Below are 20,825 nucleotides of genomic sequence, written 5' to 3' on the forward strand. Positions count from 1 at the left end.
GTGGTTATGTTGCCTGCATACTGCCTCCCAAGGCCGAAACTGGTATTACGACACCTGTCGGGCCGGGGCTAGTAATGCTAATGCTAATTAAGGTTCATATCTCTGCAGCACTATAACTTGACATTTTTTTAATGACATCATCGCCCTTATTTCTTCTTATTCTTTTGATGCGTTTAGGTCATTTTTAGGATATTTTTACCTCAATTTCTACACATGGCACCTTTAAAGCGGAGTGAAATTAGCTCACTGTGAGATGCAATACAATATTCCAAAGGAAAACATTTTACAGACCGCCCCCCCAAAATCATTGTTTATTGAGCAGTATGATTTGTTTTACATTTTAAAAATAAAAATATTAACAAAAATCTCAGTAGTTTACAAACAAAACATATAAAGGCAGATTAAAAACCCATACCAGTAGAAGCTTGTAGATTCAATACTGATCTTCCAATCTCTGTCTGGTTGTCAGAGTTGAGTTTTACTCTCTTTAGATTCCCTACAGTCAGGATGCTGCCCAGAGGACCATCTGTCACTGAACCCGACTGAGACACACCTGAAAGACAGGGGAATCTGCTTATTTTACACAGTGATTTTGGCATCTTGTTTTTCTATTGGACAAAATAAAACCCTCATATCTGCAAACAATGTTCGAGGCGCACTGGCTCACCTTTCGGGCTGTATATGGTGAAGACTGTAGAATCTCCAGTGACATACACAGTCACATTGGACAGAGATGGATCCAAGACAAAGGTAAAGTTTTCTGCAATGGCTGGATTTCTTACCAACTGAAAAAGCGTCACCTTCAAGAAACACAGAGTTGTTTTAAGTATGTTGCAGTGTTTCATTGCAAAATTCCCAGTGACCAAATTGGGAAAAATATTGTAAATATTGGGGTATGTACTTCCCCTTCTTAAATTGTCCCTTGTTAAATATGTTGTAATGAGATTAAATGGAGAGTTGATACACAAAAAAAGCACCATCTGTCATTCTTAATACATACAAGGGCTGAGGTAGATGCATCTGTAATGACTGCAGTGGCCTGAGACAGTAGCTCTTGTGACCTCTATGGTCTGTCCACCAGAAACATGGGCCAGATCTCTGTACAGCTGTATGTCTGACAGAGGTATTGATCTTGATGTAGAACCTTGAGATTGTGAGGCATCCCTTCTTCTATGGAATGAGGAGGGGTTAGTCAGCATGAAAGTGACCTGGATTAAAGAGCAGATAAAAAAAAAAAAACATAGAAAAATGTCATTACATGTAATCCACCAACACTTTAGCTGCAATTAGAAGTGATTTGCAGGCATTTACTGTTGACTTGGTGCGTTCAATCGTGGCTTGAACTGTGCTTTTTAATTCTGTGTCCTTTGCTGAGGCATCAGTGAAAACAATAATGTCTGAAGATTGAGGAGCTCCTGCTAGTGCCAGCTGGAGAACCATGAGACAAAAAAAAAAAAAACAAGATCACAGGACCTCAAGATTATTATAATTTTTATGCTGGCTTTATTGTAATATAAAAGCTTAACACAGATTAGATATTCACAATAATCATATCAATAATGTAATCTTATACAGCATATCAGTTTGAAGAGGAGTGAGTGATTTCCTTAGTCTAATTTTTTTTTTACAGCACATAATTTAAACATAATTAAAAAAAATAAATACAAATAAAAATATTATTTTTTATGTCTTTGTGTAGTTTATTTCCACGAACTGTTGTTTAGTTATCATTCAGAAACTGTAAACATCGCACATGATGAAAGGTACATACGTTTCTTTAAATTATTCCATAAAAAACTAATTCAGCACATTATCTTTAAGTTAGATTGAAATCTGAATGAAAGTGGTGATGTATGAATGGGTAAATAGTAATTTTTTTATTTGTAATTACTCCATCTTCACCAGTTTTATGCATTCAGCCTAATTTGTAATGGGCATAATGGATCTGTTTATTAGCTAATAAAAATGTATAGTCAATAGAATATTCAGTCTCATATTTCATAAAATTAGTTTTATTTTCACATTGTTGTCTGCCAAATGTTTTGATGAGGCACTGCTTCCTTTTGCTTTTATTGGAAAAACAACAACAATAACTTTGACTACACTGTAAAAAATCCAACTTAGGCTAAATTTTGTTTTGCAAACTCAGTTTTTAAAGTTAATTCAACAATTTAACATTAAAAAAGTTGAGATAACACAGAAATGTAAGTTGAATAGGAATTTTTATCAATTTTTTTACACCAAATTAATATTTCAAGTTAGAACAACTAACAACTTTAAGTTGATTATTAGTATTGCCAACAAAGGCTGATGAGCATGCGCAGTTCGAATGCTTTTTTAAACAACGCCATTTTATTTTCTCCCGTTTCATTTTCGAGTCACCTTAAGCGGCCTCTGTTTATTCCCTTATTGTGATATTCCCTCATTCCGCTCTGGTAAGTGTAGTTCTATGTGTATCAATTCACCATATGATTTAAATGAAGTTTATTCACAATATGCGCTTTTGTACAACATAGGTGGCGGCAAGTTAGTCAGTTAAATTTTCTCGCCTGGTCTTATTGTTGCCTCAGGTCAGACGTCGCCTATTTTTTTCTGCCTGACAGTGTTAATTAATCTCTCCGGTAGGTGCTGTTCTTTATATAATATTTACCATAAGAGTTAAAATGTGTTTGTTCAAAAAATGTGCTTTTGTAAGCCGTTTTAGAGTTGCCTCAGGCGGCGCCAAGTTAACGTTGGTCCGTCATTGTTATCACTCCGGTAAGCGGTGGTTCTTTGTGTATCAATTTAAGCCATGATTTAAATGAAATTTGTTCACAATATGCACATCTTTACAACGGTGTAACGTTAGGTGGCAAATCAAGTTAGTCATTTCAGTTTTCATGCTTTGTCTTCGAGTTGCCTGAGAGGGGTCAGACGAGCGCGAGTTTTTTTTTTCCCCTCGACAGTGCAATCGCTCTGGCAGGTAATGTCACGGGCGTAATTTCCTATGGGGACAGGGGGGACATTAGTTTATGATTTTTTTTAACGCGCGACGTCATCATCACGGAGGAGTAGGACCGAGCAGAACAGACAATCCTGCCTGTCTGTGTCGATGCGCGCGTCCCTACAGGCAGGGACGTCTCTTGCACACTCTAAATAGCGCACGGAAAGTTATACTGAGCTGTTACTGTTGATACTGTTGATGAGCTAACGTTAACATACACTGTTGCTAGGTAACTTCAGACCGTTAACGTTAGCTAGCTAACCTAAACATTTAATGTTGCCTAGAACATTCTGTGTCCACTTTAAACAGCAGCGTTTTCTGTCAGCAATGTATGACAAGCAGACTCTGGCTGCTGTTATAGGCTACTCAACTCATTATACTCGGATGCAGAAATAAAATAAGTCTTAATAATAAATGTTTTTTTTCTAAAATTGAGCTATTGTTGTTCACTTAAAACATTTGTTCAATTAAAATGGAAGTTAATTTGTAATAATTGGTTTACTTGTTCAAAGAAAAGGCTTAATATCTAGCTAGCTTGAGTTAGCCTATATTTAATATAGTGTTATGGTTATGTGATGAGCCTGAGTATAGTTTAACACATCAGCCCAGTCTAGTCTGTAAAGTTATTGATACGCAGTCAGGTTTTTTTTTTACACATTAATCTGAAAATGAATGTAGCACACCCAGTTTTTAAAATGTACATCCAGAGACTCTTTTCTGGCTATGTGGACTCAATATGATCATAACTCAGTTGTTTTCATATCAGAGCACAGATGAGGTGTAGCTGCTTCAGAACAGAGAGGGTGAGATAGGGAAAAGCAGTAGCAGCACAACGTTACAGGTAGGTTATGTGCTGTATGAAAGGCCTGGTGATTTTGATTTGTTGGTAATAAAAGGGCAGAAGAATACATGATACATAGTGAATACAGTTTGAATATTATCAAATTAAATGTTCTTCTTGTAGGAGCCAAATTGCATGTTGTTATTTGTTTAGAATATTTTTTGGTCACATCATCACATGGGTGTGGTTTCATATTATTTACCTGCTCACTTGTGTGGTGGGAGAGAAACAGAATCAGGCCCTGATATTTTTCTGTTGACTGTTATAATATAGTTTCAGTTGTGATGAACTTTTGTTTATTTTTTTATGCCATGCTTTCATATCAGAGAACAGATGAGGTGAAGCTGATTAAAGACAGGGAGGGTGAGACAGGGATAAGTAGCTCAGAGTTGCAGGTGCTGTGTAAAGGGTCAGGTTATTAATTTTAATTATGTCATGTCAGAAACAGGCTAGCACATTTTCATATTTCATAGATGAGACAGGGAAAATTTTTAGTGAAAGGTTTTGACTTTATAAAGTTATTCCCTCAAGTCTTGGGTATTCAACAATAAATAAAGTAAGACATCTTTTTCTTAAACATAGTAGCCTATTATTCCTTTTGGCAGGATTTATCATTATAAACAACTTAATTATTTCCTGGGTTTTGTATCACCATAGTCCCTAACTGTATTTAAATGGAGGAAATGGGATTCAAATCGAAAACATTTTTCCCCATTTTGTGTCCCCTCACTTCTCAAACCAAAGTTACACCCTTGGGTAATGTTCTATGCAGGCTATGAGAATAATTAACAGTAAGGTCTGAATGGTATTTGTTCACAATATGTGCTTCTGTACTGCTGCTTAGGTGGCTCCAAACTGGTCAGGTCAGGTTTCCTGCTTCGTCTTCGAGTTGCATGAGAAGTGTCAGACGAGCGCGAGGTTTCTTTTTTTTTTCCCGACAATGCAATCACTCTGGCAGGTAAATTAATGTTCTATGCAGGCTGTGAGAATAATTAACAGTAAGGTCTGAATGTATTTGTTCACAATATGTGCTTCTGTACAGCTGCTTAGGTGGCTCCAAACTGGTCAGTTCAACCTCTCCTGCTTCTTCTTCGAGAAGTCTGTTAGTCATTCGGTGGCTTTTTTTCCAGACAGTATCATGACTTAGGTAAGCACTGTTTTATATCATATTAAGTAAAGGGATTTAATTATTGTTAAGGATATAGAGTTTTCTTTATTTGTAGGGGTGCTCTGATCACAATCGGCCGATCGTTATGCGCATCTCGTCAGTAAAGCCGCTTCTCTAATCAGCGGTTAATTCCATCAGGTGCCTGATTTCACATAGAGCAGCTGTTACTACACAGAGTCATTGTTAATAGAGAAGATGCGCAAATCCACTTCATTTTCAGCGTTTTTTGGCGCATCTTCTCAGTTAACAACGGCTCTGTGTAGTAACAGCTGCTCTATGTGAAATCATGCACCTGATGGAATTAACCGCTGATTAGAGAACCGGCTTTACTGACGAGATGCGCATTAACGATCGGCCGATCGTGATCGGAGCACCCCTATTTATTTGTTTATAATATATTCATTTTGTACAGTTGTGTGGGTGCCTTTGAGTTTTGAATAAGGTTATTTAAGTTATAAGTGTATTAATAATTTTTTTTAAACAAATGTAACCGTATAAGATAAGCTTGTGTGTTAAGCTTTTCGCAGATTCTGTATGTGTATACTGTAACTTATGCACAGCCTCTGTCAGTGTATTTATACACCTTTACACACGTGACGAATGTCAACAATGTTACTTGTTGTGCTGTGATGTATAGTGCTCATCTTTGTAACATTTGTTTGTCAACGTTCTTGAGGTTTGTGTGCCTGGTCTAGAGTATGTTTAACCACTTATGCTCTTTTTCTGGATACCTTAGTTTTGTAAGTTGTATTACAAACAAAGACAATGTTGTCTGCTTATTAGAGTAATTGAACCTTTTAAGGTCATCATTTGTAAACAAACATACATTATATAATGTGGTTACTTTTTAAACTTAAATGATTTGTTCCAGGAAACAGAAAAAAAATGAATTACTTCAACAACAGCAATTGCTGTTTCCGCTGCTGTGACAATATTTTTTGTATTAGCAAAATAAGAAAATCAGCATTGCATGAAAAAGCTAATTTACATTGACTCAACAAAGTATCTTTATTGAGCATATACAAATCTATTGTTCATAAAACTTAAAAGTCTTACAGCATCAAGTTGCCTTACTTTTTTAAGTATTCTCAAAAGTAAATTTTTTAAAGGATACTATTGTAGTAGCAAACAACACAGTGTTAACACAAATGTATGAAAATAATGATTTTACTTAATAAAATTAAATATATTAGTCACCTTCCATTCCTGAAGCAGCTTTACCGCAAGGGCTTATCAGCTGAATTACAGTCAGAACTGGCCTTCTGCGACGAGGGAAAGACACTGGAATAGTTCATCAATTTCTCAATCCACCTCGACAACCTACGATGCTCCTCACAACAGTCACATGCACTATCACCCATCTCTGCAGCCATGCCAGACCCTGAACCTTGGAGGTACTTGTCTATTGTCGGAGGAAAGAGAGCACAGGATAAGGAACCATCTATGCCTTTACTCCGGGTTGCCAGGTCATCTGAAAGCCAACTGCCCTACTAGACCGGCCCCCAAAGATACCACCACGGTGAGTTCTAACCCATATACTCTTGAAGTACCTTTTTCCATGACCACTAATGAAGTTACGGTTGAGACAAGGCCATAATTAGACTGTGGCATAGCAGGAAATTTTATTGATTTGTTTTGCCAACACTCGTAACCTTCCTCTTCCATGTGAATCCTGACTGGTGGTGGCAGTGCTAGATGGATGCCCTCTGGGCACAGGTCTGATCAAATTTAGAACCCTGTCAAAGGAATGCCTGCACTTCCAACCCTGAAACTCCATTCCTTTCTCACATTCGGAAGAGTTGACCATATCAAATCTCCCTGTTGAATACCAAGATCTCACAGAGCCATTTAGCAAGTCAAAGGCTTCTCAACTCCCACCACATCAATCCAGTGACTGCGCTAGACACCTGCTTCCCGGACTGACGCCTACGAAAGGTAGAGTGTTTCCCCTATTACAACCAGAGTCTGAGGCATACATCAAAGAGGAATTGGCTAAAGGGGTCATTAGACCATCCACCTCTCTAACGTCAGCAGGATTTTTCTTTGTGAAAAAGAAAGATTGAGGCCTGCGGCCCTGCATTGATGACCAAAGTCTGAATGATGTCACAGTCAAGTATTTCACCAAGCTCGATCTACGCAGGGCCTACAATCTTATCTGTATCCAAGAGGGAAATGAGTGGAAGACTTCTCAACCACATCCGGGCACTACGAATACTGGGTTATGCTGTTCGGGCTTTCCAACAGTCCGTCTGTCTTCCAGGCCTGCATCAACGAGGTGTTCCGTGATATGCTCAATCGCTGGGTCATTGTTTACATTGATGACATACTCATCTACTCTGATTCCCTGGAAATGCACGTTCAACACGTTTGAGCAGTCCTGCGACGTCTAATGAATTACCAGCTGTATGCAAAAAGGGAAAAATGTGAGTTCCATCAAACACAAGTATCCTACCTGTGCTACATAATCAGCGCTGAAGGGGTTGCCATGGACGATAACAAGGTTCAGTCTGTAGTAAACTGGCCACAACCAAAGGCTGTAAAGGAATTGCAACGTTTCCTGGATTTTGCTAATTACTACAGGCATTTTATACTAAATTTCAGCATCATAGAGGCTCCGCTTACTTCACTGCTCAGGGTAGGGAGACAATGCCTAGACTGGTCACCATCAGCTCCGAATGCTTTCCAACAACTCAAGGATTGCTTTACCACAGCACCCATCCTTCATCATGCAGATCTCAATCTCGAATTCACTGTAGAGGTTGATGCATCCAACACATCGGAGCCATCTTGTTACAATGTCAGAGCAATCATCCTAATCTATTCCCCTGTGCCTATTATTCATGCAAACTGAATGCAGCCGAAAAAAAACTATGACGCGGGTGATGTTGAGAGTTGCTGGCTATTAAGGCAGCCTTTGAGGAATGGAGACAAGGCTAGTGGGCGCTAAGTTTCTTTGCTGGTATTCCTGATTAACGCAACCTGGAGTATATTCGCTTGGCTAAAAGAGTTAACCCAAGGCAAGCCCAATGGTCACTATTCTTTTCACACTTCGACTTTAAAGTCACCTACCGACCAGGGTCCAAGAACTGTAAAGCGGATGCATTATCCCGATTGTACGAATCGTCACCTACTCTACTACTTCAGCTGATTTTTCACAATGGGTGTTGCATCTGGTACACGATTCCCCCAACTCAGAAAAAGCTTAGATCCAGCTGGTGTCCAAGCGCTTCTGGTAGTCATACCTAGTGCCTGATACCATCTGATCAGAACCGACATAATTCTTTGCATCCACATGAAACAGCTTTGCCCCAGTGCCAGGCGTGAGTCAAATGAGCGTGGGAAACTGTGGTCTGATGAGATGTTGTTCAGGCTGTATGTCAGTTAAACACACTTTCCTGTCCTGTTAATGATTTTACTGTGCTCATAGCACACACTCTTCAACTTTACTCAAATATGCGTCTCATGCTATGATCAAGTCATCATAAATAAGCGCACATGAAACTGAGCATACAGAAACTGAGCGTAATTCTGTCATCAATTAAGTCATTAAATGACCAAAAACGTGATTAAAGCTGCAAACTGTGCATGCATACAGTATTGTTCAAAATAATAGCAGTACAATGTGACTAACCAGAATAATCAAGGTTTTTCGTATATTTTTTTATTGCTACGTGGCAAACAAGTTACCAGTAGGTTCAGTAGATTCTCAGAAAACAAATGAGACCCAGCATTCATGATATGCACGCTCTTAAGGCTGTGCAATTGGGCAATTAGTTGAATTAGTTGAAAGGGGTGTGTTCAAAAAAATAGCAGTGTGGCATTCAATCACTGAGGTCATCAATTTTGTGAAGAAACAGGTGTGAATCAGGTGGCCCCTATTTAGGGATGAAGCCAACACTTGTTGAACATGCATTTGAAAGCTGAGGAAAATGGGTCGTTCAAGACATTGTTCAGAAGAACAGCGTACTTTGATTAAAAAGTTGATTAGAGAGGGGAAAACCTATAAAGAGGTGCAAAAAATGATAGGCTGTTCAGCTAAAATGATCTCCAATGCCTTAAAATGGAGAGCAAAACCAGAGAGACGTGGAAGAAAACGGAAGACAACCATCAAAATGGATAGAAGAATAACCAGAATGGCAAAGGCTCAGCCAATGATCACCTCCAGGATGATCAGACAGTCTGGAGTTACCTGTAAGTACTGTGACAGTTAGAAGACGTCTGTGTGAAGCTAATCTATTTTCAAGAATCCCCCGCAAAGTCCCCCGGTAAAAAAAAAGGCATGTGCAGAAGAGGTTACAATTTGCCAAAGAACACATCAACTGGCCTAAAGAGAAATGGAGGAACATTTTGTGGACTGATGAGAGTAAAATTGTTCTTTTTGGGTCCAAGGGCCACAGGCAGTTTGTGAGACGACCCCCAAACTCTGAATTCAAGCCACAGTACACAGTGAAGACAGTGAAGCATGGAGGTGCAAGCATCATGATATGGGCATGTTTCTCCTACTATGGTGTTGGGCCTATTTATCGCATACCAGGGATCATGGATCAGTTTGCATATGTTAAAATACTTGAAGAGGTCATGTTGCCCTATGCTGAAGAGGACATGCCCTTGAAATGGTTGTTTCAACAAGACAATGACCCAAAACACACTAGTAAACGGGCAAAGTCTTGGTTCCAAACCAACAAAATTAATGTTATGGAGTGGCCAGCCCAATCTCCAGACCTTAATCCAATTGAGAACTTGTGGGGTGATATCAAAAATGCTGTTTCTGAAGCAAAACCAAGAAATGTGAATGAATTGTGGAATGTTGTTAAAGAATCATGGAGTGGAACAGCTGAGAGGTGCCACAAGTTGGTTGACTCTCCATGCCACACAGATGTCAAGCAGTTTTAAAAAACTGTGGTCATAGAACTAAATATTAGTTTAGTGATTCACAGGATTGCTAAATCCCAGAAAAAAAAAAAATGTTTGTCCAAAATAGTTTTGAGTTTGTACAGTCAAAGGTAGACACTGCTATTTTTTTGAACACACCCCTTTCAACTAATTGCCCAATTGCACAGCCTTAAGAGCGTGCATATCATGAATGCTGGGTCTTGTTTGTTTTCTGACAATCTACTGAACCTACTGGTAACTTGTTTGCCACGTAGCAATAAAAAATATACTAAAAACCTTGATTATTCTGGTTAGTCACATTGTACTGCTATTATTTTGAACAATACTGTATATACATTACATTTCCGAATGTCTCTAAAATACATGTACTAAAATATATTATGCAATTCCAGTATTTTATTTTATTTTATTTTATTTTTATTTTTTGGAAATTAATGCGAGCACAGTGCAATTATACAAAAAAATATGCATATTCATTCATTTTAAAAGTACAAATTAAAATGAAACCATTTAAATGCTCATTTTACATTTTGGTATTTATGTGCTGTTGACTTCAGGGCTTTTTAACATCTGCTTGTCTCATCAATGAATACATGTGAGAACAAGCTTTTGGGGATTTTGAAAACCAGAACCCAGCTGACTGAGCAATAAAGCTATAGTGATCCCCTTTGTTAAAACATCTAGAGGTGAGGAATAATACAAAAATGGTCACATACATTCAGTAGTACTTGATATATTAATTCACAAATATCTAAATTACAATTAAGTATAAATTAATTGTATTCAGTTGTATTTTAGGCACTAAAATAGTCTAGTACTTTATAGTAAAACACATTTTTATATTGAAATAATAAAGATTTTTGTGCCACCCCAGAGTGGTTGCTGGTTAACAAATAGTTGTGTGTCTGATTGGTCCAAATGCTACAACACTTTAGCTGCAGTTATGTAGAAGTGATTTGCAGGCATTTACTGTTGACTAGGTACTTTTAATCATTGTCTGAATGGTGCTTTTTAATTTTTAATTTTAACTTCTGCTTGTGCCAACTGGAGAGCCATTAGACAAAGAAAAACAAGATCACAGGACCTCAAAATTATTATAATTTCTCAGGCTGGCTTTAATGTTCTTTTTCAAATTTCGCAACTTTAGGCATTTTTTTTAATGATTTTTCCAAACTGCAACCAAATAAATTTACAATACTACATCATATATAATTAATTGTTAGTTTTAGTGATCAGGAATTTGTGGAATCACACAAGACCATGTAATTTTACAAAAGGTTAACCATTTGTTTCAATACACAAGAGTCCAAAATGTGTGGTGTAAAAGGAAGATCTCATATCAAAGAAAGGCTTGGTCGTTTGTTGCAAGTCGAATGTCTTCCAGCACTTCCATAGTAGCAGCGATGGCCATTTCAGCAGCACAGAGGTGAAGGAAGCCGTGATCTAAACTCATCTCATCATTATTAATGCCTTCAGTAGGTTCTTTTGAACTGGTCCTACATAGGCGTGGGAAGCAGGGGTGCTAAGGGTGCTGCAGAACCCCCTGTTTTTTTATTTTATTAAAAAAAAAAAAATCAGTTGAAAGAGGGTCCCACAGAGGAGAAATACAGCCATTACAGCCAGTGAAACCATGACTGTCCACAAGAATAGGCGCTGTGGAAAAATTCACAATTTGAAAATGCAATCATTTACAAGTCATCCACAACCATTTTGTTGACACATTAAATTCAAAAGGGATTTTGGATGTCTCCTTTGACTGCTAAATAATTCAGAAAATACTGTCAACAGCTAGAAACTCACTCTCTCTCTCCATATAGTTGTGTTAAGGCCAGTTGGAGCTAAACTCTGCATGGCATTGGCCCACCAGGATGTAGTTTGGAGACCCCTGTCCTACAGAGTTGTTACTTTACACATGCTTTTTGATCATTACAAATAATAATGTCAAATTAATTTCTTAGAATAGGAGATGTGCAGTCTCTTGCATCACATACATTATCAGTGGTTAAGTATGTGGTCTTGAAGAGCATCCTTTTTTTCTCTTATTTGGACTCGGTCTTGACTAGTCCTGGTCTTGGACTTATCTTGGACTGGACAAAGCTGAACTTGATTACAGCTCTACATATAATCTGATGGCAATATGAAAAGATTCTTATCATATTAATAAACTGAAAATAAATCAATAAAAATATAAATTCCCCTTACATTATTTTGGGAGAGAACAATGTTGATCTGTTTAAACAGATGTTTTCACAGAGTTCAAATAAACTATTGGTATGTTACGTTTTGTTTAAATAACAGTAGTACTAGTTTGCACATGTACTGTTTGTACATGTTTCGGATCTATCCGTGATGATGTAAATATAACTGTAATCTATATTTATTTGATGTTAAAATAATCTTTACTATTCATATTTAAAAAATGTTATATCCATTTTATATTCTTTGTTATATTTGTTATTTCTTTATTCACCCATAGATTTTGCAAGTCTCAACAAAAGTACTAAAATGTACAAAAACACAAACATACATGCAAACACACACTTAATCACACAATGCCCCCAAAAGGTTAACTGGCACCTGGATGAAACTACCCACCAGTGAAACTTAACCATCTGTAACAAAAGGAGAGTAGCCACTTCCACCCATTTCAACTGAGTCAGCACTACCATTGCTCTTACTAGACCCAGCAGATCTCAGGCCTGATAGCGGAGATGAAGTCACAACCTACTTCATGTTTAGCCACAGTCCCAGCCACAAAAACTTTAGAAGGTATACCTGACTCAGATACAGCAAGTGCGACCCTGCTAACAACATCAGTACCATTTCTCTGACTTTTCCCCTTTAAAACAGGACAGTCTTTCTTCCAGTGGCCCTTTTCCAAGCAGTATCGACACACATCTGCATCCTTCTTAGCCAGACTGGCAGATGTACAAGCAGAAAACCAAGAAAATTCCTATGTATTTTTTAATATTTATAGCGTGAAATCATTCTACAATAAATTTGGAGCATTGCCAAACTCATTTTCCTTACGGAAGGTTGAGGTAGGGGGAGATGGAAAAAAAGCTATTACAGTTAGACTGCTCTAAGGGCCCTGGGTTAGATGGGTTATCTCCTCGGTTTTACGAGATACTGCTGCCCAAATAGCCCCATATATCTCAAATATTTTGGACCTGTCTGTTGAAACTGGTGTTTTCCCGAATGATCTCAAGAGGGCCAAGGTAGTCCCCCTTTTTAAAAAGGGAAATAGCCACGATCCTGGTAACTACAGACCAGTCTCTATTTTATGCACAGTATCAAAAATATTTTAAAGGTTGGTCAATGAGCAATTTAATGAATACATGAATAAAAACAACTTCATGTTTAAATTCCAATCCGGATTCAGGAAGTCACATTCTACCGAATCATGCTACTCTATTTATCTGACATCATACACAGGGAAATAGATAATGGAAATCTATGCGGAATAGTGTTATTGGATATTCAAAAGGCATTTGATACGGTGAACCATGACAGACAGATTGCCAAACTTGAGACCTTAGGGGCAGACAGCTCCACCTGTAGATGGTTTAGATCTTACCTATCAGGGAGGGAACAATTAGTGGTCTTAGGGGTCAGTACTGTCAGACCCTTTGTATAGTTGAATGTGGAGTTCCACAAGGAAGTATTCTTGGACCGTCCTTATTTTAAACATATATTAATGATATGGCAGACTCCTGTTCATGTGAATTATTTCTTTACGCAGACTCTGCACTTTTAATGTCTCATAAACAACAATCCACTCTAGAGAGTAACCTGAGCTCTGAGTTAGCCTATCTTCTGTTAACAACTGGCTGATTGATAATATGCTGTCTCTACATTTTGAAAAGACTGAGGCCATTTTGTTTGGCTCAAAATATAAATTAAATAGATGCTCGAAATGTCGGGTTATTTTGAATAATGTTGAGGTCAGTATAAAAACGTCATTAAAATATCTGGGTTGCATCCTAGAAAACAACTTGGATGTCAGAAAGATGGCCAATAAGGTTCTGAGTAAAGTCACTGGGTTTATAAAGTTTTTAGCCAGAAATACTTCATTTTTAGATAGGTCAACAATGATAATTTTAGCTAACGCTTTAATTTTAAACCAGTTTGAAAATGCATGCACTTCCTGGTTTGAAGGCCTAACAAAACGACTTAAAGAGAGGCTGAAAGCAGCACAAAATAAATTAATAAGAGTTATTCTAAACATGGGCCATAGGTCTCATATAGGTAGGTCACAATTTATTGATCTTAACTGGCTTCCTGTTGAGTCGCGTGTTATTATGTCAAGACTGACCCACTTCTACCTCCTCAGCTCTTCTTTCTCTTGCTCTTACCCCCTCAGCTCTTCTTGCTCCTTCTCCTACATCTTCAGCTCTTCTTGCTCTTTCTCCTCCTCCTCTTCTTCTCCCTATACCCTGTCCACAACCTCTCACTCATACACCTTTCTTTTTTAACTCATCAGATATCAATTTGGGGTCAACTGAGGACAAAAGGTGTGCAACTGACTATTTTACAAATCGAGTTTTGTTTGTTGTGTTTTGAAAATGGTACAAAAATCCTTGGATTTTGTGAAGACCAATGAAAAAGCTGCAGATGTTTTTCCTGATATATTAAAGATTTGGTTGGCTGTATGAACTGCTGTGATAACATTAGGGAATTTTGTGCACAGTGTTTTGAGAAAATTATGCTTTTGATTAGTAATTTGTATGAAATGAAGGAGAATTTACTATCGGTTTAGGACAATTAAAAAGTGTACAGATCACTGTGTTTGAGAGCAGTTACCTGAGTTTAGAGAAATGTACCAAATCGATGGTGAAAAGCTGTAATTGAAGCATTAATATGTGCCCTGTATTTTATTTTATTACACTGCTAATGAGAACCAGCTGATTGAAGTTATGCAGATATATAAAATACAGCTGATTCCCATCTAGGAAAAACACTCGGGTGTTGAGGTTCTTTCAGTCACATGACTGTATGATATACAGTAAAAGAGGGCCTCTTTGGGCTGATCTTATGTGGAAAAGTGCACTCCTGCATAAATGTGAGATTTTAGAAGATCTGTAACAAAGACAGGTGCCAGAGAAAGGGGACAGGTAGGAGACCACATGCAAATATATGTTATCACATGGAACAATATGGCATTCCCAGAGCACTCAAAGCCTGGTTTGACACCCTTTTGAGAATGATGTTTATTTTCCTTGCCCTTTACTCCCCTTTCCTCAACCCCGTTGAGGAATTTTACTGAGCCTGGAGATGGAAGGTTTTTCACCATCATCCCTCCAGATGTCCCTCCAGTATGCAATGGATGCTGCATGCCAAGACATCACAGCTGAACAATACCAGGAAGGAAAAGCCATACCAAAAGAAACTTCCCAAGATGCCTTGCCAGAGAAAATATCAGGTGTGATATACCAAACGCAGAAGACCAGGTAGATTAGATAACATTTTTTTTTTCAATTTATTATTATTCTGTGGCTTTTTCTGTTCTGTATATTTTGGATTTTCACATAATAAATAACAGTTATGTTGTACATATTTTGTTGTTGTTTTCTTGCTGTCTTTTTTAGTTTTTTAACGTCTTGTTGCAAATAAAGGCTTTACTGCAGCAATTCTGTCTCTGTCTTGGTTCCCCGTTCATCCTATAAAACTACTCTGAGATGGGTCATTCGTATAGTTTTTGTATTGAATTTCTGCATCAAAATCAACAAAATGCATGTATTATGCAACATACTGTACTGTCTATTGTATAAGGTCAGACCTGACACATAAAATAATGCAGTTTTTCTAATTCCATTTGATGTTAGTGTTTTTATGATATTGTGCTATGATTGACTAAATGTTCCTGTTGAAAGAGTGTTTTGAAATAATACTTTGGTTTTGAGAAATGTTTGCAGTGTTTTGGTAGATGTGGGGTAATGTGTTAGGATATTATTGTAATTTGAAAATGTGTGTTGAAGTTTAGTTTACAATGTGTGATTTTGAGCATGAAATTAACTTAAGGAAATTATTAGAGGTATTGAAAATAAAATGTCATAGCGAGTGTAAAATTCTGTAATCAAACTAAAGTTTTTTAGTTTCTCATTACAAATATCTTTAATCTACAAAATGTAACTTATTTGTTAAAACAAAAATTTAATCATTGTTTAATCATACTCCTTTTCATCACCTTGTAGAGATACACAGTGTGATGGTAAACATTTTTATTTGTAAAAGGTTTGTATTAGACAATGTAAAAGTTTGAATATTTAACTGCAGTGTGTGTGTATGCTAGTGTTTGTGTTGAGTGTTTATGGGGGATTAAGTGTTTTTGTTTGCGTGTACGTTTGTGTTTAAGTGATGTGACATTCAGCCAAGTATGGTGACCCATACTCAGAATTCGTGCTCTGCATTTAACCCATCCAAAGTGTGCACTATACAGTATTGTTCAAAATAATAGCAGTACAATGTGACTAACCAGAATAATCAAGGTTTTTAGTATATTTTTTATTGCTACATGGCAAACAAGTTACCAGTAGGTTCAGTAGATTGTCAGAAAACAAACAAGACCCAGCATTCATGATATGCATGCTCTTAAGGCTGTGCAATTGGGCAATTAGTTGAAAGGGGTGCGTTCAAAAAAATAGCAGTGTCTACCTTTGACTGTACAAACTCAAAACTATTTTGTACAAACATTTTTTTTTCTGGGATTTAGCAATCCTGTGAATCACTAAACTAATATTTAGTTGTATGACCACAGTTTTTTAAAACTGCTTGACATCTGTGTGGCATGGAGTCAACCAACTTGTGGCACCTCTCAGCTGTTATTCCACTCCATGATTCTTTAACAACATTCCACAATTCATTCACATTTCTTGGTTTTGCTTCAGAAACAGCATTTTTGATATCACCCCACAAGTTCTCAATTGGATTAAGGTCTGGAGATTGGGCTGGCCACTCCATAACATTAATTTTGTTGGTTTGGAACCAAGACTTTGCCCGTTTACTAGTGTGTTTTGGGTCATTGTCTTGTTGAAACAACCATTTCAAGGGCATGTCCTCTTCAGCATAGGGCAACATGACCTCTTCAAGTATTTTAACATATGCAAACTGATCCATGATCCCTGGTATGCGATAAATAGGCCCAACACCATAGTAGGAGAAACATGCCCATATCATGATGCTTGCACCTCCATGCTTCACTGTCTTCACTGTGTACTGTGGCTTGAATTCAGAGTTTGGGGGTCGTCTCACAAACTGCCTGTGGCCCTTGGACCCAAAAAGAACAATTTTACTCTCATCAGTCCACAAAATGTTCCTCCATTTCTCTTTAGGCCAGTTGATGTGTTCTTTGGCAAATTGTAACCTCTTCTGCACATGCCTTTTTTTTAACAGAGGGACTTTGCGGGGGATTCTTGAAAATAGATTAGCTTCACACAGACGTCTTCTAACTGTCACAGTACTTACAGGTAACTCCAGACTGTCTTTGATCATCCTGGAGGTGATCATTGGCTGAGCCTTTGCCATTCTGGTTATTCTTCTATCCATTTTGATGGTTGTCTTCCGTTTTCTTCCACGTCTCTCTGGTTTTGCTCTCCATTTTAAGGCATTGGAGATCATTTTAGCTGAACAGCCTATCATTTTTTGCACCTCTTTATAGGTTTTCCCCTCTCTAATCAACTTTTTAATCAAAGTACGCTGTTCTTCTGAACAATGTCTTGAACGACCCATTTTCCTCAGCTTTCAAATGCATGTTCAACAAGTGTTGGCTTCATCCTTAAATAGGGGCCACCTGATTCACACCTGTTTCTTCACAAAATTGATGACCTCAGTGATTGAATGCCACACTGCTATTTTTTTGAACACACCCCTTTCAACTAATTCAACTAATTGCCCAATTGCACAGCCTTAAGAGCGTGCATATCATGAATGCTGGGTCTCATTTGTTTTCTGAGAATCTACTGAACCTACTGGTAACTTGTTTGCCACGTAGCAATAAAAAAATATACGAAAAACCTTGATTATTCTGGTTAGTCACATTGTACTGCTATTATTTTGAACAATACTGTATATATATATATTAGTGGTGGGCATAGATTAAAGTTTTTTAATCTAGATTAATCTCACTGTGATCTTGAAATTAATTTAGATTAATTTAGATTAAAACGGCTCATTCGAATTCTGCCGAAGGCATTCAAAATATGTATGTTATCCAAATTAAATTGACAAACAGTAAGTCTTTGAGAAGGGGTTTATCAAGCTAGGTGGGGCACTGTTTCCAAAATGCATCACAAAGTGCTTAAAAAAGCTGTAAACTTATTCCACATTGCACAAGCTGCAAACAACCTCACGCTTGTTTCACACATACTCCGTCTGCAGTGTGTATGCGTTTGCATATTTTTTTTTTACGCACCCATGGTAACAGATTGCAGTTGCGTTCCAGGAGCGTTGCGTCTGCAGCAGTGCAGCGATCGTTTACATACCGAGTAGCGGACTGCAAACGCGTCCTGTGTGAAAGCACATCAAGTCCGTGCTGCACCAAATACGTAACGCACACGGACTGCATACGCACTGCAGATGGAGTATGTGTGAAACAGGTGTGAGCAGGGCCGTAGCTGGGGTCAGCGGGGCCCCGTTTAATTAGTATGTTCATCTATATTTATTTATATGTGCTATTTACACAATGTTTAAGTTTTTTTTTTAAGTTTGTAGGTGTCAAGGTACAGAAACCAAATAATTTAATGTAAAATAGCACTGGATAGTCTTCAACGTAAAAATGAACTATACAATCAAACCTACATTTATTCAGTAACCTTCAACATTTCTCACATTATTACAGTTTTGCTATATATATATAAAAAATTATATCTGGTGTCCGAATAATTTTTGTTTTAAAGAGCAGTGAGTGATTTTCATTTTCATTTTCTTGGATTAACATTACAGCAGCTAGTAGCTAAATTAGCCGCGGTCACTTTAAGAGACGATGAACGCATCCAATATATTACACATCCCATTTTTTTCCTCAACTGTTTACTTTCCCTTAAGAAATAACTGACAATTTTTTCGAGCATAATTTCCAAGGTGGATATTTTGACATATTTTGTATGTATTTGTCGGCACAAGTACAAAAATAAGCAAATTCGGTGTTCAATCGCTTTGAGACGCCTTTCTCTGCGTGAGCCCTGAACACCAGAACATCTTGAGTACTGAATTGGGCTCTTTCACATCTTTTTGTTTATATTTATATATAAAAATGTAGCCATAGGTTAAAGATAGTTTATTTTTTGTTTATTAAATGAACAAGGGGTGTTTATTTGGGCTGTTGTCGACCACAGCCCACGCCGTACACACCCCAACTTCCAAGAGAACTGGACTTGAACCAGCGAGGCACTCTTCTACCCCTCCTTTCTCTTCGTTTCCCCTTACACACACACAGGGGCAGAGCCTCTTGTCAGATCCAACTCGAACATCCAATAACAGTTCGCAACACAAAAATGAATAAAGTGCAACATTAACATAAAGCACATTGTTATCTACAACACAACAACATTTTGAACATGCTACACTACCCCCCTCTTACTGAAGTCCTCGACACCGAGGACAAAGTCTCTAAATCTGACTGGGGGTCTCCTCTGTCTCCTTGGGACTGTGTTTGCTTGGCTTTCCGGTAATGATTCCTCTGAGCCCTGTAAACAATCACCCTGAGGGGCGTTGGACAGCGATGTCACCTGTTGGCCGCTACTAGCCATATCAGCTGAGCCAATAACCCCCTCTGACCCCTGTGGAGTCCCAGCATTTTGTGACAGAAGTACTGTGATTCCCTGCAGTGTTGCAGTGCCCCGGTAAGGAGCCAACCTATCTCGATGCAGTACCACTTTGAGCCCCCTAGGAGGCAACTATACACGATACATAACCTCCCCCAGCTTTTCCAATACTGAGCACGGTCCCACCCAGTGGCTGTCCAGCTTCGGGCACCTCCCTTTTTTCCTAACTGGGTTGTAAACCCAAACTAGCTCCCCCACCCCAAAGTCACGACCCCGGGCATGCAAGTCATAAGCCCTCTTTTGCCGCATACTTGCAGTAACTAGCTGCCGCCTGGCATATGCATGGGCAGAGCCCAAGCGGTCCTGGAGCTGTCTAGCATATTTAGGTCCAGCATGAACAGGTGGAGCATCCAGGGGCCGACCAAAGGCCAACTCTGCAGGGGTCCTAATCTCCCTCCCCAACATGAGCAGGGCTGGTGTGAATGAGGTAGAGTCCTGAACAGCAAAGCGACATGCCATTAAGGCCAGCGGCAGATGGGTGTCCCAAACGTGTTGATGAGTGGATGTTAAGATGGACAACTGTTCAGCTAACGTTCTGTTGAATCGTTCCACAAGCCCGTCGCTTTGGGGGTGGAGTGGGGTGGTGCGGGTCTTGTTGATCCCCAAATTCTCACACATGGAAGAGAAAACCTTGGACTCAAAGTTTCTGCCTTGATCACTATGGATGCTCTGCGAAGCCTCAAACCTACTGAACATGCCCTCTACCAAGGCGTTGGCAACAGTCTCAGATTCCTGGTCAGGCAGCGCAAAGGCCTCAGGCCATTTTGTAAAGTAATCCATAGCGGTCAAAACAAAGCAATTCCCCCTCTTGGTGCGAGGAAATGGCCCCATGATGTCCACCCCCACCCGCTGCATCGGCTCCCCCACTGGAAACTGCTGTAGCTGGGCCCTAGACTGACCCTGAGGCCCTTTCCGTGCTGTACAAAGATCACAGCGCCTACAGAAGTCCTCCACATCCCACCTCAGTCGTCCCCAGTAGACAGCCTGACGCAGGCGTTGAAGTGTCTTTGTCACCCCAAAATGGCCTGATCCAGCAGAGCCATGCATGGCTTTTAACACTGCTTCTTGCATGTCCCGAGGCACCACGACTTGCCATCTCTTTTCCCCTGTTGCTGGCAC

The 20,825-nt window shown here is 38.7% G+C and overlaps 1 long non-coding RNA gene and 1 pseudogene across 1 annotated transcript; one reads left to right on the forward strand and one right to left on the reverse strand.

Moving 5' to 3' along the window:
* LOC113076884 (von Willebrand factor A domain-containing protein 7-like) overlaps nucleotides 1-20,825 on the reverse strand; it is a 41,280-nt pseudogene that overhangs the window by 2,756 nt on the left and 17,699 nt on the right.
* LOC113077458 (uncharacterized) lies at nucleotides 3,442-5,026 on the forward strand. The gene is made up of 3 exons (XR_003281362.1): nucleotides 3,442-3,824; nucleotides 4,669-4,782; nucleotides 4,867-5,026. It is a non-coding gene; the product is annotated as an uncharacterized LOC113077458 (long non-coding RNA).

The sequence above is a fragment of the Carassius auratus genome, chromosome 1 (assembly GCF_003368295.1).
Source record: "Carassius auratus strain Wakin chromosome 1, ASM336829v1, whole genome shotgun sequence".
NCBI classification, from domain to species: Eukaryota; Metazoa; Chordata; class Actinopteri; order Cypriniformes; family Cyprinidae; genus Carassius; species Carassius auratus.